General features: G+C 39.9%; 1 non-coding gene across 1 annotated transcript; it reads left to right on the top strand.

Moving 5' to 3' along the window:
- Positions 1-16,237: 16,237 nt before the first annotated feature.
- On the top strand, positions 16,238-16,343 carry LOC127116641 (small nucleolar RNA R71). The gene has a single exon (XR_007801449.1). It is a non-coding gene; the product is annotated as a small nucleolar RNA R71 (small nucleolar RNA).
- Positions 16,344-18,508: the final 2,165 nt, after the last annotated feature.

The raw sequence follows: 18,508 nt of genomic DNA, 5'->3' as shown, positions 1-18,508 counted from the left end.
AGATTCGTATTCCTTGTGGAATCGAATGTTCATCCTTTAACAAGTTTGCTTTCGCTCTCTTCAGGATGTTTTCGGTCGTTTATCCATTTAACAACCTACAACCCGGTTATGGATAATCTTCCATGCGAGGTTATTATCTACGTTCTGACGGCTATAGATAATATATCTCATGCACTCTTTGGTCAATCTTTCGATTGTTATCACCAGCAGAGTAAGATTCGTATTCCTTGTGGAATCGAATGTCCATCCTTTAACAAGTTTGCTTTCGCTCTCTTCAGGATGATGTCGGTCGATTATTCATTTAACAACCTACAACCCGGTTATGGATAATCTTCCATGCGAGTGTATTATCTACGTTCTGACGGCTATAGATAATGTATCTCATGCACTCTTTGGTCAATCTTTCGATTGTTATCACCAGCAGAGTAAGATTCGTATTCCTTGTGGAATCGAATGTCCATCCTTTAACAAGTTTGCTTTCGCTCTCTTCAGGATGTTTTCGGTCGTTTATCCATTTAACAACCTACAACCCGGTTATGGATAATCTTCCATGCGAGGTTATTATCTACGTTCTGACGGCTATAGATAATATGTCTCATGCGCTCTTGGGTCGAAGTCGTCCTCCCCAGTCGAGTAAGATTCGTATTTCTGGTGGAATCGAATGTCCATCCTTTAACAAGTTTGCCTTCGCTCTCTTCAGGATGATGTCGGTCGATTATTCATTTAACAACCTACAACCCGGTTATGGATAATCTTCCATGCGAGTGTATTATCTACGTTTTGACGGCTATAGATAATATGTCTCATGTTTTTCCCGGTATTCAGACCGAAGAAGTTTCCGACGATCAGGTCGATGTACTTATGTTTTTTCCGGTATTCAGACCGAAGAAGTTTCCGACGATCAGGTCGATGTACTTATGTTTTTTCCGGTATTCAGACCGAAGAAGTTTCCGACGATCAGGTCGATGTACTTATGTTTTTCCGGTATTCAGACCGAAGAAGTTTCCGACGATCAGGTCGATGTACTTATGTTTTTCCGGTATTCAGACCGAAGAAGTTTCCGACGATCAGGTCGATGTACTTATGGCACTCAGGCCAATTTTCCGGTATTCAGACCGAGGTGGCGTTCAGGCCAATTTCCGATGTTTCAGATCGACATCAAATCTCTCATACACCGATGCTCAGTATTCAGACTGACGAGCGGCGCTCAGGCCATGGTTATCCCTGTGTTACCATTTATTTTGGTATCCAGGTCGACGTTTCTGTTTCGGTATTCAGGCCGATTTCTTTTTTCCGTTCCAGACGGATTTTTCTTTCAAGACTGTTTCTTTGCCGATCCTGACAGGCATTCTTGTATTATATCCAGTTGGTGCAAATTTCTACGGTTCTTAGTATTCAATCCCTGTTTACCCTGAAAGTCTGACAGCCATTGCTATCATTCGTTCGGGTTCCCAGCTGATTGAATAGGGGCAGCTATAGCACCTCAAATTTGCACCTATCATTGTACATACATTCTCATATTAGGTCATAACATAACATGGTCCACTGCATAGCATTGCATTGTCCCTTTGCCTCAAGTGCAAGCCAATCAAGAGAATTAGGTCAAACTGATCAGGAGATCAGTCAATCAAGCAAGCAGGTGTGTTTTTCATTGAGCCAAGGCCCTAGGGTTGGTCCAACATGTTCACATGACTTGGGGGTCCATTTGAAGTGTTTAGGTCAAAGATTGGATGCTCAGAGGTCATCATTCAATGCACAATCAGTCAGAAACCCTAAAAAGTCAAACTTGGTCAACTGTGATTGATTTTATGGTTTTGATGGATGGATTTGGTTTGAGAGAGCTTATTCATGTCCAAATAGGCCTCATATAACTTGTCAAACACCATCATTGAAGAATTTGAAGCCAAACCAGAAATTTCCAAAAATAGAAACTGGACCTGTAATTGAAACTGCCAAAAATGGAAACTTCTTGATCCCAAACTTACATCATGATCCAAGCTTCAAATGAATTTTTGCCCAACATGAAAGTTGAAGATCTTGTTCTCCCATTTCCAAAAAGTCAAAGAACTCTCAATTCCCATGTATGGTTGGCAAGATATGATCAAATCATTTTCAAAAATTCTTGAACTTCAAAAGGCCATATCTCTCAAACCATTTGGCCAATTTTGGTGAGGTTTTTTCCAACAAGTCATATTTAACCTCCTCTTTCCAAAAATGTGACCTTGATGTACCAAAACCTCATGGATCAAAATGGACTTTTTTGACTCACTTGAATTATTTTTAAGTGAAGTGAAATTATGAACTTTTGATTTAACCATTTTTAATCCACTTTGCCATTCAAATATGTTCAGACATGTTAAATTGGTTGTGTTACAAGCCCATTTTCGTGCTCTTGCCATTACACCTCACCATTTGAATAAAAGTGGCCATTTAGCAATTTGATTCATTAAACAAAATGGTGCTTAGCTCTCACTAATCAAAACTTAAACAGCATACAAATACTCATTTTCTGACATTTTGACAACCCTAGCAGCCACAGAAAGAACAGAATTCTCTCACTCTCTCAAATCTCCATTCTTGGCATTTTGATTTTTTCTGCCAAAACCTCAAGAGAACTCGAGCTATCCATTGTTGCTTCGCCATCTAAACAGCATTGTGAGCCCATTCCAACCTCCATTCTCCATCTGTAAGCTGGTTTACTCGACTGTTTTCTCCATGAGCTCATCAATGGCAGAGTTGGATCTGAACCAAACCAAGCACTCTTGAGCTCGAAACCTTCAACCATTCATCATTGGAAGCTTGTTAGAGCATCTGTTTCAGCAAGGCATCACCACACAACCACTGTTTTTCCATTTTCTTCAAAATTAAGTAAGGATTTGATTTCCTTTTTTCTCTAATTCATGCTATGCCATGTGTAGATATCCTTGCCCTGATCACACTGAGCTTTGAATGATTGAGAATGGTTGATTATTTCTGAAGATATGTTGTTTTTAAGTTTGATAATGAAATGAATTTTTGCTCGATTCAGGATCCATAGTGTGTTTTAGTGAAAATGAACGATGGATTCATGTTGCTTATTGTTTGCTGATCATTTTTGTATATTCAATTGTATTTTCTGGAAAAAATTGTGTGAGTCGATTTGGGAAGATGAAGGTTGTAACACTGTTCCCAGAAACCCTAGGTTGTTCTTGGACCTTGCCCAGAATTTGAATACCCACGTATGCATGGCCACTGTAGCTCCATACTGGCCAATGAAAACATTTCATCTGCCGTGCCAAAACGCGACCGTTTTAGTTAAGTGACCGCCTATTTACAAGTTTGCCATTCGTGGCACATGACTCATTGAATTATATTGTTTAGTTCATTTTTATTTCACTTTTGATCATCAAACTTGTAAAAATCATATCTCCATAATTTTAAATCCAATTCTCATGGGAATTTTTGCATTATTTTCATCATGACCTCTACTTAATTATCATATTTTTTCCAGGATTTTGTGATTAATGGATTTTATTTGGCATATTGATTTGTAACATGTATCCATATTTTGCACATTCCACCAAATCATTTGTGAAATAGTCATGCTTTATCCTATGGACTTGAAATGTTTTGTGCACAAACTAGACACATTCATGGTGATTTTGATGTAAAGATCATGAATTTATCTTATATGGATTTTGAGTTGTGATTTTTTGAAGTAGGGTGTGACAATTTGTGTCACACCATTGATGTGCAACTTGTTGATTTTATAGCCATGCCTATTGACCTCCAAATGGATTGATTTTTTGTATGATTGAGCTTGAACATGTCTAGTTTACATGTGATTTTTTGTGGAATTGTTTATGGCATTTTCCATTTGATTGAGATTTTTGTCCCCTGTTTGGTCTTATGTTGACCTTTTGTGACACTTGTGCCCATTTGTTTTGTGAAATGCTCATACTTTATTAGATGGACATGAAATTTTACATGAGATAATTAGACACCCTAAGATTTGCCATGGTTTTAGTCCCATTCATTTATCATATTGCATCTCTGATTTATGATTTTTTCAAGTTGATGCATGTTTGGTTGACTTCTTTGAGCATGTTCAAAATTGCTTTGCCTTTCTGATTTTCATTGACTGCCTTCCACTTGTCCAAATGAGATGAAATTTGACATGCTTACCATGCTGTGGGTTGTTATTGACCATGATTTATTTGGTGATTTTTGGAAATGTTTGAGATTGATTTTGATTCAAGTCTTGCTGTTGACTTCTATGAGCTTCTAAATGCCATACTTTGACCTAAATTGTTCATGAAATGATGATAATGATTGATATGCATGTGAACCCAATTGGTTGTGTTTCTTAATTGTTTGAACATGATTTTGGATGCTTGCCACTTGCTGTTTGAACTTTTTCATTCCCTTTTGACCCTAGGCTAGCCCTAGCGGTCCTGTTACTCACCTTTGAGCTTATGTTTTCAGGTTGATCAACAAATGACCAATGAGGCCAATTCTTTTTGATTGAGCTTGCTTGAATATAATTGATTAACTTGTTTGTTTTGTAGGTGGCTTGGCTTACATGCCTTGAGCCTTGTGCCTTGCACATTCACTTGCTTATGATTAACTGTTGATGTCTGTTTCCTTTTGCTTTGTTTTGAAGTTGCATACTAATGTCTGCTTGACTATTACAGGTGCTTTTAGTTGCTCAGTTCCTTGTGAACTTTTGCTTTGCTTTGCTTGTATAAGCAATTTGCATTGAGGTATACTTCTAATCTTCATGTAGTCTGGAAGACCTGGTCTGTTACTTGGCCAGGCAACTGTCTGAAGTCCTCCTTAAGAGGCAATGTTTGTGTATGTTTAAATCTTGTCCCTGTACATAGTCAAAGACCTCCTAAGTGAAGAGGCAATTGGCAGAACCCAAGGGATATGTAACCTATACCCTGCTATTCTGTGTGTCATCTGCTTTACTCACACCACTGTGTTGATGCATTGCAGATACAAACCCAAGATCTTGTACAATTGTACAGTTGAGTCAGTTTCAAATGTGTAGAAGGGTTCCCACTTTCTGAACCCACACATTCTTGTCAAATGCTCTCCATGGCCAGGGATAAGAGCAATGAGGCACACCCCTCATCTCCTTTCATCTGCTTCACCTTAGCCCCTCAATGGCAAGGTTAAGAGCTAACACTACCCAGTTCCAGTGGTTTGTTTGTTGAGGTTGATATGACCCCTCGACTAAAACCTAGCCTTGATGTTTGAGCCCCTTGTTGGTGTGTTTATTTCATGCTGTATGTGCTTGTGTGGTGTGATTGTATCCCCTAGGTTTGCTAGACTCCGCGTAGTCTCGTTTGCATGTCAATTAAGGTAGCACGGTTCCTTCGTATAGGACTTCCTTTCTTGCTTGGGCTTTCCTAAAACACAAACAAACATTATCCCCTCTTAAGGATACGTCCACTCCTTCTACTACAGGTGAGTAAGTCTCCCAAGGTCGAGCATCCGGTAGATTGCGCAGTGACGTTGTCCACTTAAAAAACACAAACCAACGGGAATAGTTTAGCCGAACTACGGCAACTCTGATTCTCATGTCCAGATGAGATACGTAGGCACGAGATGCGATGTCTTGTCGAGTTTGACTAACAACTAACACTAATTCTTTTCTCTCGCCCTCGTTGCGATTGAGACCTCCCCTTTTCTCTTGCCCTAGTTGCAATCGAGACCCTTGCTTCCTGTGCAAGTTAGCTAGAAACCTTAACTTAGGGACGACTTTGCATGACAACATCTAGGCTCGAGTCGTAGTCTCCCTAGTGTTGTGTCTCCCTCTGTTATCTGGTTAGGCTAGTCCTTTTTCCCTGCGTAGGGGAACTACATCGCCCTGATCTTCATACCAGATGAAGTATGTAGGCAGGAGATTGAGCTGATCTCTCCGGGCGCCTTTTTTCTTTTTCAACCCTTTGTGTCTTAACCACCCTTGCGTGTGTTTTGGTTCGGATGCTGATGTAAGCCCAGTGATTGGCATTCAGGCTCCATGTTTGCCTTCTTGTGTGTGTTTGTTGGTTCGGATGCTGATGTAAGTCCAGTGATTGGCATTCAGGCTCCACGTTTGCCTTTGCCTGTGTTTGTTTGTGTGCGTGTCAGCCGAGCTACGAATGCTCTGATTCTCCTTCGTCCAAGGAGATACGTATGCATAGGATGCGATATCCTAGTGAGCATGTGTCGTTTCCCCAGTCCGAACTACTTCGACTCTGATGTCTATGCCTGATAGACTAAGTAGGCCCAGGATCCGATATCCTGCCGAGTCAGTTTCAGTCTGTTTTCTTGTGTCTCTTTCAGCCAGTGTGTGTGTGTGTGAGAGCAGTGTTTTAACAACCATTTTCCTTCCTATTGTGCGTGGATCCCGTCGAGTACGACGGATGCGTAGGGGTGCTAATACCTTCCCTTCGCATAACCGACTCCCGATCCCATTCTCTTTGGTCGCGAGACCACGTTCTTTCCAGGTTTACTCTGAGCATTTCCTTTCCCTCTTTTGGGATAAATAACGCACGGTGGTGGCTCTGTTGTTCTTGTTTTCCCGCCGGTTTTTCGCGTAATGCGACAACGAGCGGCGCTCAGGCCGTGGTTATCCCTGTGTTACCATTTATTTTGGTATCCAGATCGACGTTTCTGTTTCGGTATTCAGGCCGATTTCTTTTTTCCGTTCCAGACGGATTCTTTTTTCAAGACTGTTTCTTTGCCGATCCTGACAGGCATTCTTGTATTACCCCAGCAGGGTGCAAATTTCTACGGTTCTTTGGTATTCAATCCCTGTTTACCCTGAAAGTCTGACAACCATTGCTATCATCCGTTCGGGTTCCCAGCTGATTGAATAGGGGCAGCTGTAGCACCTCAAATTTGCACCTATCATTGTACATACATTCTCATATTAGGTCATAGCATTAACATGGTCCACTGCATAGCATTGCATCGTCCTTTTGCCTCAAGTGCAAGCCAGTCAGAAGAATTAGGTCAAACTGATCAGGAGATCAGTCAGTCAAGCAAGCAAGTGCAATTTTCATTGAGCCAAGGCCCTAGGGTTGGTCCAACATGTTCACATGACCTAGGGGTCCTTTGGAAGGGTTTTGGCCAAGGATTGGATGTTCAGAAGTCTCCAGTCAATGCACAGTTTGCCAGAAACCCTAAAAAGTCAACCTTGGTCAACTGGGCCTGATTTTATGGTTTTGATGGATGGATTTGGTTTGAGAGAGCTTATTCATGTCCAAATAGGCCTCATATATCATGGCAAACATCATCATTGAAGAATTTGAAGCCAAATCAGAAATTTCCAAAAATAGAAACTGGACCTGTAATTGAAACTTGCCAAAAATGGAAACTTCTTGATCCCAAACTTACATCATGATACAAGCTTCAAATGAATTTTTGCCCAACATGAAAGTTGAATATCTTGTTCTCCCATTTCCAAAAAGTCCAAGAATTCCCAATTTCCATGTATGGTTGGCAAGATATGATCAATTCATTTTCAAAAATTCTTGAACTTCAAAAGGCCATATCTCTCAAACCATTTGGCCAAATTTGGTGGGGTTTTTTCCAACAAGTCATATTTGATCCCCTCTTTCCAAAAATGTCATCATCATGCATCAAAACATCACCATTCAAAATGGCCTTTTTGCACTATCATGATTTAATTTCAAGTAAGGTGAAAAAGTGAAGTTTCATATTAACCAATTCTAACACATTTTGCCAATTGAGATAGTTCAGAAAATGCATTTTGGATTTGAACAAGGCCCATTTTCGCAGCCAGCTCATGCACATGCACCATTTGAGTGGAATTGGCCAATTAGCAAAACATCTTCATTATGCAAATTCTGTTTTACCACTTTGATTAATGAAGTTTAGCTCCACTAATCACCACATATATACCTCATATTCTCTCTGAACACAACCCTAGAAAAAAACAGCAGCCACAATTCCAAGACAGAATTTCCATTTCTCTCATTCTCTCATTTTGTGCATTGTTGAACTTTTCTCCAAAAAACCTCAAGAGCTCGAGCTAGGATTTGTTTGCTTCACCATATACCATCCTTCTGAGCTCAATTCAAGGCTGGTTCTACTACTGTAATTCCATTTGTGCAACTGTTCCATTGAAGAACACTTCCTTGGCAAGATTCGAGTTGGGCTATTTCAAAGATTTCTGAGCTAAACATCCTTCACCATTCACCTTGTGGAAGCTTTGTGAGCATCTGTTTCAAGCGAAAACTACCAAAAAACACCTGAATCAACACTGCCTTGCAGATTTGGTCAGTTTTCGAATCTCTTATTTCACCAAATCATGCTATGCATTATGTAGGTCTTCATTTACTGATTGTTTTGAGCTTTGAGTCATTAAGATTGGTTGCATATTGTGTGAGAAATCTGGTTTTTAAGTTTCACACTCAAACTTGTTCTTGCTCGATGCTTCTTGTTTAGCATGATTTAATGAATTTGGTTGTTAGATTATGCATGTATGTGGTTTACTGGTTTTAATGATATGTTCAATTCCATTTTCTGGGCACATTTGGTTTTCACGATTTTGGTTGAGTGAGGAAGATGACACTGTTCATAAAACCCTAATGTGTGTTTGCTGCCCAGAATTCTCACGTATGCATGGCACTGTTACATTAAAATGACCAATCACATTATTTCGTTCGCCTGGCCAATACGCATCGTTTCACTAACATTTCTTTTTATTTACTGAAATGCCATTGCCTCGTTTTATTTAGGGTTTATTTCATTTTATTGCAATATTTATTTCATTCTTGTTACACAACTTTGAAAAATCATAGAATCATCATTTTAAATCCAAATTTCATGGGAATTTTTGCATTATGCTCTGCTTGATCTCTCCTTTTTTATCATGATTTTTTCTGATTTTTTGCATGAGTAGATTTTAAATGGTATTAGGGTTTGTGACATGCATCCATATTTTGTACCCTTTGCCAAAACATTTGTGAAATAGTCATGCTTTATCCTATGGACTTGAAATGTTTTGTGCACAAACTAGACACATTCATGGTGATTTTGATGTAAAGATCATGAATTTATCTTATCTGGATTTTGAGTTGTGATTTTTTGAAGTAGGGTGTGACAATTTGTGTCACACCATTGATGTGCAACTTGTTGATTTTATAGCCATGCCTATTGACCTCCAAATGGATTGATTTTTTGTATGATTGAGATTGAACATGTCTAGTTTACATGTGATTTTTTGTGGAATTGTTTATGGCATTTTCCATTTGATTGAGATTTTTGTCCCCTGTTTGGTCTTATGTTGACCTTTTGTGACACTTGTGCCCATTTGTTTTGTGAAATGCTCATACTTTATTAGATGGACATGAAATTTTACATGAGATAATTAGACATCCTAAGCTTTGCCATGGTTTTAGTCCCATTCATTTATCATATGCCATCTCTGATTTATGATTTTTTCAAGTTGATGCATGATTGGTTGATTTCTTTGAGCATGTTCAAAATTGCATTGCCTTTCTGATTTTCATTGACTACCTTCTACTTGTCCAAATGAGATGAAATTTGACATGCTTACCATGCTGTGGGTTATGATTGATCATGATTTATTTGGTGATGTTTGGAAATGTTTGAGATTGCTTTTGATTCAAGTCTTGCTGTTGACTTCTATGAGCTTCTAAATGCCATGCTTTGACATAAATTGTTCATGAAATGATGATGATGATTGATATGAATGTGAAACCAATTGGTATTGTTTCTTGATTGTTTGAACATGATATTGGATACTTGACCTTTGCTGTTTTGATATTTTCATCCCATTTTGACCCTAGGCTTGCCCTAGTGGTCCTGTTACTCACCTTTGAGCTCATGTTTTCAGGTTGACCAACAAATGACCAATGAGACCAATTCTTTTTGATTGAGCTTGCTTGAATGTCATTGATTAACTTGTTTGTTTTGTAGGTGGCTTGGCTCACATGCCTTGAGCCTTGTGCCTTGCATATTCACTTGCTTATGATTAACTGTTGATGTCTGTTTCCTTTTGCTTTGTTTTGAAGTGGCATACTAATGTCTGCTTGACTATTTCAGGTGCTTTTAGTTGCTCAGTTCCTTGTGAACTTTTGCTTTGCTTTGTTTGTATAAGCAATTTGCATTGAGGTATATTTCTAATCTTCATGTAGTCTGGAAGACCTGGCCTGTTACTTGGCCAGGCAACTGTCTGAAGTCCTCCTTAAGAGGCAATGTTTGTGACTGTTTACATTTGTCCTTGTATAGAGTCAAAGACCTCCTAAGTGAAGAGGCAATTGGCAGAACCCAAGGGATATGCAACCTATCCCCTGCTATTCTGTGTGTCATCTGCTTTGCTCACACCACTGTGTTGATGCATTGCAGATACAAACCCAAGATCTTGTACAATTGTACAGTTGAGTCAGTATCAAATGTGTAGAAGGGTTTCTACCTTCTGAACCCACACATTCTTGTCTTAAGCTCTCCCAGGCCAGGGATAAGAGCTGTGGAGTCTTATCTTCACTCACCTTTCATCTGCTTCACCTTAGCCCCTCAATGGCAAGGTTAAGAGCTAACACTACCCAGTTCCAGTGGTTTGTTTGTTGAGGTTGATATGACCCCTCGACTAAAACCTAGCCTTGATGTTTGAGCCCCTTGTTGGTGTGTTTATTTCATGCTGTACGTGCTTGTGTGGTGTGATTGTATCCCCTAGGTTTGTTAGACTCCGTGTAGTCTCGTTTGCATGTCAATTAAGGTAGCACGGTTCCTTCGTATAGGACTTCCTTTCTTGCTTGAGCTTTCCTAAAACACAAACAAACATTATCCCCTCTTAAGGATACGTTAACTCCTTCTACTACAGGTGAGTAAGTCTCCAAAGGTCGAGCATCAGGTAGATTGCGCAGTGACGTTGTCCACTTAAAAAACACAAACCAACGGGAATAGTTTAGCCGAACTACGGCAACTCTGATTCTCATGTCCAGATGAGATACGTAGGCACGAGATGCGATGTCTTATCGAGTTTGACTAACAACTAACACTAATTCTCTTCTCTCGCCCTCGTTGCGATTGAGACCTCCCCTTTCTCTTGCCCTAGTTGCAATCGAGACCCTTGCTTCCTGTGCAAGTTAGGTTAGGTGTGGCTTGCTTCCTGTGCAAGTCATGTTTAGGATAGGCTTGCTTCCTGTGCAAGTTAGCTAGAAACCTTAACTTAGGGACAACTTTGCATGACAACATCTAGGCTCGAGTCGTAGTCTCCCTAGTGTTGTGTCTCCCTCTGTTATCTGGTTAGGCTAGTCCTTTTTCCCTGCGTAGGGGAACTACGTCGCCCTGATCCTCATACCAGATGAGGTACGTAGGCAGGAGATGAGCTGATCTCTCCGGGCGCCCTTTTTCTTTTTTCCACCTTTGTGTCTTCAACCCCTCTGTGTGTGTTGTTGTGTGCTTGGAAGCAGATGTAAGTCCCTCGAGTGGCATTCGGGTTCCAGTGTAGGTGTTTTCTGGTTGGAGTCCGACATAAGTCCAGCGATTGGCAGTTGGTTTCCTGTGTGTGTTTTCTGGTTCGGATGCTGATGTAAGTCCAGTGATTGGCATTCAGGCTCCATGTTTGCCTTTGCCTGTGTTTATTTGTGTGCGTGTCAGCCGAGCTACGGATGCTCTGATTCTCCTTCGTCCAAGGAGATACGTATGCATAGGAGGCGATATCCTAGCGAGCATGTGTCGTTTCCCCAGTCCGAACTACTTTGACTCTGATGTCTATGCCTGATAGACTAAGTAGGCCCAGGATGCGATATCCCACCGAGTCAGCCTTGTCTTGTTTTCTTGTGTCTCTTTCAGCCTGTGTGTGTGTGTTTGAGCAGCGTTTTAGCAACCATGTTCCTTCCTTTTGTGCGTGGATCCCGTCGAGTACGACGGATGCGTAGGGGTGCTAATACCTTCCCTTCGCATAACCGACTCCCGATCCCATTCTCTTTGGTCGCGAGACCATGTTCTTTCCAGGTTTACTCTGAGCGTTTCCTTTCCCTCTTTTGGGATAAATAACGCACGGTGGCGGCTCTGTTGTTCTTGTTTTCCCGCCGGTTTTTCGCGTAATGCGACACTACTCTATGCCTAACTCCATATTTTCTTAAAAGTTTGTCAAATATTCTCGATATGAAGTGTGATCCTCCATCTCTTATGACTAAACGTGGTGTTCCAAATCTAGGGAATATATAATTTTTAAATAGTTTGATTACTACCCTAGTGTCGTTTGTGGGTGCAGCTATAACTTCAATCCACTTAGACACATAGTCTACAGCTACTAAGATATACCTGTTCCCTAAGGATGGTGGGAAAGGTCCCATGAAATCTATACCCCATACGTCAAAGAGTTCTACTTCCTGAATGTTTCTTAGAGGCATTTCATCACGCCTTGAAATGTTTCTAGTGCGTTGGCATCTATCACATTTGACAATGAAAGCATAGACATCACGCCACATGGTAGGCCAGAATAGGCCAGCTTGAAGAATCTTGGCGTATATCTTAGAGGTGCTCGCATGTCCTCCATAAGGTTCAAAATGATAGTGCTCGATAATATTATTTACCTCTTCTTCTGGAACGCAACGACGAAAAATGCCATCTTTACCCCTTTTGAAAAGGAGCGGTTCGTCCCAATAGAAGTTTCTCACATCGTGGAAGAATTTCTTTTTGCGGTGGTAGTCAAGATCAGGGGGTATTATATCAGCAGCTAGGTAATTAACGAAGTCTACATACCAGGGTACATTACTTATTGCTAAGGAATTTTGGGGGTGCTCATAAGGATCTAGGTTATTATCTTCAATGGTTTCTACTCTAGCTATCAGTCTATCATAGGCGAAATCATCATTTATGGGTACTAGTTCAGGTTTTAGATGTTCTAGCCTAGAAAGGTGATCAGCTACTACATTTTCAGTGCCTTTTTTTATCTCTTATGTCTAAATCAAACTCTTGTAGTAATAGAATCCATCGGAGTAACCTGGGCTTGGCATCTTTTTTACTTAATAGGTAACGAATGGCAACATGATCGGTGTAAACTATAATTTTTGCTCCTACTAGATAAGATCTAAATTTGTCTATAGCAAAAACTACAGCAAGTAATTCTTTTTCCGTTGTTGCGTAGTTAAGTTGGGCAACATCTAGGGTTCTACTGGCATAATAGATGGCATGTAATTTTTTATCTTTCCTTTGTCCTAGAACGACTCCAACTGCATAATCACTAGCATCACACATTATCTCAAAAGGTTCCGACCAATCGGGTGGTTTCATAATGGGTGTTGAGATTAACGTTTACTTTAAAATATTAAATGCGTCATTACATTTTTCATCGAAAATGAATTCAACATCTTTCATTAAAAGTCCAGTTAAAGGTTTGGTTGTTTTGGAGAAGTCCTTAATAAAACGTCGATAGAATCCAGCGTGTCCAAGAAAGCTTCGGACTTCTCTGATGGTTTTTGGTGGTTTTAGGTTTTCTATAACTTCTATTTTAGCTTTATCTACCTCTATACCTTTCTCAGAAACTATATGTCCTAAAACTATTCCTTCGGTTATCATGAAATGACATTTTTCCCAGTTTAGCACGAGGTTCACCTCCACGCATCTCTCCAGGATTTTCTCAAGGTTAGCGAGACAATTATGGAAATTAAATCCGCAAACCGAGAAATCTTCCATAAACACTTCCATGATACCATCTAGGTAGTCTGCAAATATTGACATCATGCAGCGTTGGAAAGTAGCTGGGGCATTACAGAGGCCGAACGACATTCGTCTGTAGGCAAAAGTTCCATAAGGGCATGTAAAGGTAGTTTTTTCTTGATCTTTGGGGTGGATAGGTATTTGGAAGAATCCAGAGTATCCATCTAGATAACATAAGTAAGAGTGTCTCGCTAGACGCTCCAACATTTGGTCTATAAATGTTAAAAGTAAATGATCCTTCCTAGTTGCTTTATTTAATTCTCTATAATCTATACACATCCGCCATCCTCCTTCTAAACGTTTTGCTACATGTTCGCCTTTATCGTTTTGCACGACTGTGATGCCTCCTTTTTTAGGTACTACATGCACAGGGCTCACCCACTTACTATCCGAGATCTGGTAGATGATACCTGTCTCAAGTAACTTAAGAACTTCGTTCTTAACAACATCACTCATTATAGGGTTTATTCTTCTCTGATGTTCCCTAGAGGGTTTTGAATCTTCTTCGAGCGAAATCCGATGCATGCATACGGATGGGCTTATACCTTTCAGGTCAGAGATATTATATCCTAAGGCTGAGGGATATCTTCGTAAAACGTCTAAAAGTTGGTTCATTTCCTCTTGACTCAAGGTAGCACTAACTATAACTGGACGGTTTATCTCTTCATCGAGGAACTCATATCTCAGGTTCTTAGGCAGTTCCTTAAGTTCTAAGGTTGGTTTCTTAGGGCATGGCATAGGATCTGGGGTAAGGGATAAACATTCGTAAAGGTTATCATCGACGTAGGGTTTCTTAAAGTCATCATCTTCCCTTATGAGAGTTGATGGTAACTTAATTGTTTTTATAATTTCTTTTTGTTCTAATTCTCTAACACATTCATCAATGATATCTAAGGCATAACACGAGTCTCCCATCACAGGTGCCATAAGAAATTTCGAAAGTATAAATTCTATTTTCTCGTCACCTACCTCAAATCTCAACTTTCCTTTCTTTACATCTATTATGGCTCCTGCAGTCGATAAGAATGGTCTACCTAGAAGGATTGGTATATCATTGTCCTCTTTGATGTCCATGACAACAAAATCAGTAGGGATAAATAACTGACCTATCCTAATAGGAACATCTTCTAAAATGCATATCGGATACTTAACAGATCTATCAGCTAACTGAAGTGACATCTTAGTGGGTTGTAATTCTCCTAAGTTTAACCTCTCACAAACCGCTAAAGGCATTAAGCTCACACTAGCTCCTAAGTCTAGAAAAGCTTTTTAGATGACATGATTACCCAAATGGCAAGGAATGGAGAAATTTCCAGGATCTTTATCTTTCTTAGCTAATTTGTCCTTGGAAATAGCATTACATTCCAAAGGCTTCGGATCGTCAAGTCTACGTTTGTTGGTAAGGATGTCTTTGAGAAACTTTGCATAAGAAGGTATTTGGGTGATGGCTTCTGTGAAAGGGATTTCTACATGAAGTTTTTCTATAACTTTAATAAATTTTTGATACTGTTTATTGATCTGGGTTTGTTTGAGTCTTTGCAGATATGGTATAGGTGGTTTATATGGCGGGGGTGGTACGTAAGTTTTATCTTTAGGTTCTTCTCCTTTTTCTCGACCTTCCTGGTTTTCAGATTCCTCTGGTTCCTTTACTTCGTCTGTGGGTTTGATACATTCCTTAGAAGTTTCGGGTTCACTCAATCTAGGGTTTGGTGGCTCATCATAAACGTTCCCACTTTGTAGGGTAATGGCATTGGCTTGTCCTCTCGGATTTTGTTGAGGTTGTCCAGGGAATTGTCCTCTAGGTGTAGTCTGAGGGGCTTGGTTTAAAGCTACCTGAGAGATTTGGGTTTCAAGCATCTTGGTATGAGTAACTATTTGGTCAACCTTGGTTCCTAACTGAGTAATCAATTCGTTAACATGAATGTTCTGGTTCATGAACTCCTTGCTTTGTTGGGTTTGAGCGGTGATAAAATTTTCCATAATTTTCTCAAGGCTCGGCTTTGGTGGTACAGGTTGCATAGGTTGATTTGATCTTGGGGCTTGATAACTAGGTCTCGGAGGTGCATTATTTTGGATAGGGTTATTGTTTTTATAGGAGAAGTTCGGGTGATTCCTCCATCCAGGGTTATAGGTATTCGAATATGGGTTCCCTTGGGTGTAGTTCACTTGCTCAGAGTGAGTTTCGTTTAATAGACTGCATTCTGCAGATTGGTGTCCTTTGGTTCCACATATCTCACAATCCGGCGAAACTGCGGCTACAGTATTCGGGTTTATGCACATATGCTCGACTCTTAGGGCTAATGCGTCCATTTTAGCTTGCATCATGTCTATAGAGCTTAGTTCATGCACTCCTCCTTGGGCTTCCTTCCTCTCAACTGTTGCTCGTTCGACTCCCCATGATTGATGGTTTTGAGCCATATCTTCGATGAGGGCACTAGCTTCAAGATAAGGTTTGTTCATCAGAGCACCGCCTGCGGCAGCGTCGATGGTGATCTTTGTGTTGTAATGAAGTCCATTATAGAAGGTTTGAATGATTAACCAATTTTCTAAACCATGATGTGGGCATGCTCATACAACTCTTTATATCTCTCCCAAGCTTCGAACAACAATTCTCCTTGGCTTTGGGTAAATCTAGTTATATGGTTTCGAAGAACGGCGGTCTTACTTGGGGGAAAATATCTAGCAAGAAAACCTCTTCTAAGGTTATCCCAAGTCGTAATGGAATTGGGTGGAAGGGAATCTAACCATGATAGGGCTTTATCTCTAGGGGAAAAAGGAAATAATCTTAAACGTATTGCCTCAGGAGAAGCTCCATTGGTTTTAAAAGTGTCTGCTAATTGAAGAAATATTTTTAAATGTTGGTTTGGGTTTTCAGTAGCGAGACCTGCGAATTGTCTCTGTTGCAACAGGGATGGTTTAAGTTCAAAATTATTAGCTGGGATGGTTGGGTTTACTATACTAGAACTAGGTTCTTCATTAGATGGTTGAGCGAAATCTTTAAGAGGTCTTTGGTTTTGATCTTCGGCCATAGCTCTCTTAATTCTATAAAAGAATAAACGTTCGCGAGCGTAACGTTCAGGTTCCGCCAGAGGGTGTACTAAGCTTAAACTTCCGGTGTTGCGAGTTCTTCGCATTGACCGGCGGGAAATAGCCTAAGTCTAAACGACATAACAACAGGGAAATGAAATTTGATGAAATTGGTCCCCGACAACGGCGCCAAAAACTTGATGCGGTGCTTCTCGCAAGTATACGAACGCGTCAGAGTAATATAAAAGATTGTCGAATCCACAGAGACCAAGTGTCAATCTATCGTTATCTATTGTTATGGTGTTTATCAAAGGCAATCAAAATAGGTGTTTTTGGAGTGTGCAACGAAAAGTAAAGTGTTGAATAAAGATTAATTAATAAAGACAGGGTCAAATGTAATTCACGTAATCAATTAATAATCCAAGTACTTGCTAATAGAGCTACTTATGGGCAATGTTTCCTACTTTGAAAAGAACTAATTTAATAGGAACTATCACTTTCGCGTATTCAGAACCGAGTTGTACTCCCTAATCAAACCCTCTTATTGTCACTTATAAAAAGGCGCGCATTGCGTTAGAGTAGTAAACCTATTTTTAAGAAATATAGTATCTTGACTAAGTTAAAAAGTATTATAACCTGGATTTCTTAACCAAAAGAGGTTCTCACGAACCAGACTCTAAACTTATAAACGCGTTCGAAAATAGTTTTAAAATCTCTTTTCTTCTTAAGTTAAAAACTCCTAATGAACTAAACAAAGCGCTTTCGCTGTTTTTGAAATAGTTAAAAACAATTAAGTTTAGATAGACGTTGGACGACTTTCGATCTTACCCAACGGAGTTGAAGTGCGGGAAAACTTAATTTGAAAGTTAAAATAGCCCTTAAGTGTTTCTACGAACAATTGTACGGATTATCGGTTCAATTACGATTCTTACATTCTAACCTTATAGATTTAGTTAGACATGGTAAAGTAAAAGTTCATTAATTTAAATAAAAGTAGTGCGAGTGCGGAAAGTAAATAAAAGTAGTGCGAATGCGGGAAGTAAATAAAAGTCGTGCGAGTGCGGAAAGTAAATAAAAGTAGTGCGAGTGCGAGGAAATAAATAATTTAAAGCGAGTGCGAGGAAATAAACAAAAGTAAAGCGAGTGCGAGGAAATAAATAATTTAAAGCGAGTGCGAGGAAATAAATAATTTAAAGCGAGTGCGAGAAATAAATAAAGTAAAGCGAGTGCGGGAAAATAAATAAGATAAAGACAAGGAATAAAAACCTGCTCCAATCGGAGGGTTGAGTAAATTGCAAAGCGGAAATGAAAATGGCGGCAGGATTAACTTCCTTCCAAAGTGCTCCAAACTCGATTACAGACTCTATCACAGACTCGATTACACAATTGTGGTAACACTCCAATGCGAAGCGATTACCACTTTATAATACTGAATATATGCCTAAGTGAAACAAAGTTGCTCTGAGTTTGCCTCTGCTCTAAGTTTGAATGATTGTAAAAGTGATTTCGAGTTTCTATTTATAAGCAAGTAAAAAGATGGAAATGACCAGGATGCCCTTCAACTTGAAAATGGGAGGGAAAACTTTTCCTCTTGTGGCGTCCGCCACAAGGCCATGGCGCCCGCCACAAGGCCATTTTGAGGCACCTTAGTGGAAGTAGTGGGGAACGTGGAAGTTGAGCTTGGACACGCCATGGCAGGGTCTATGGCGCCAACCATGGGGTAGACCACAAGTACAAAATGCTGAATTTTAGGGATTTTGGTTCTTTTTCGCTCCTTTTCTCGATCGGGGCT

This window comes from Lathyrus oleraceus, chromosome 1, assembly GCF_024323335.1.
Source record: "Lathyrus oleraceus cultivar Zhongwan6 chromosome 1, CAAS_Psat_ZW6_1.0, whole genome shotgun sequence".
Classification (NCBI taxonomy): domain Eukaryota; kingdom Viridiplantae; phylum Streptophyta; class Magnoliopsida; order Fabales; family Fabaceae; genus Lathyrus; species Lathyrus oleraceus.
Note: the sequence above shows the minus strand (reverse complement) of the source record. Positions and strands in the feature narration are given on the sequence as shown.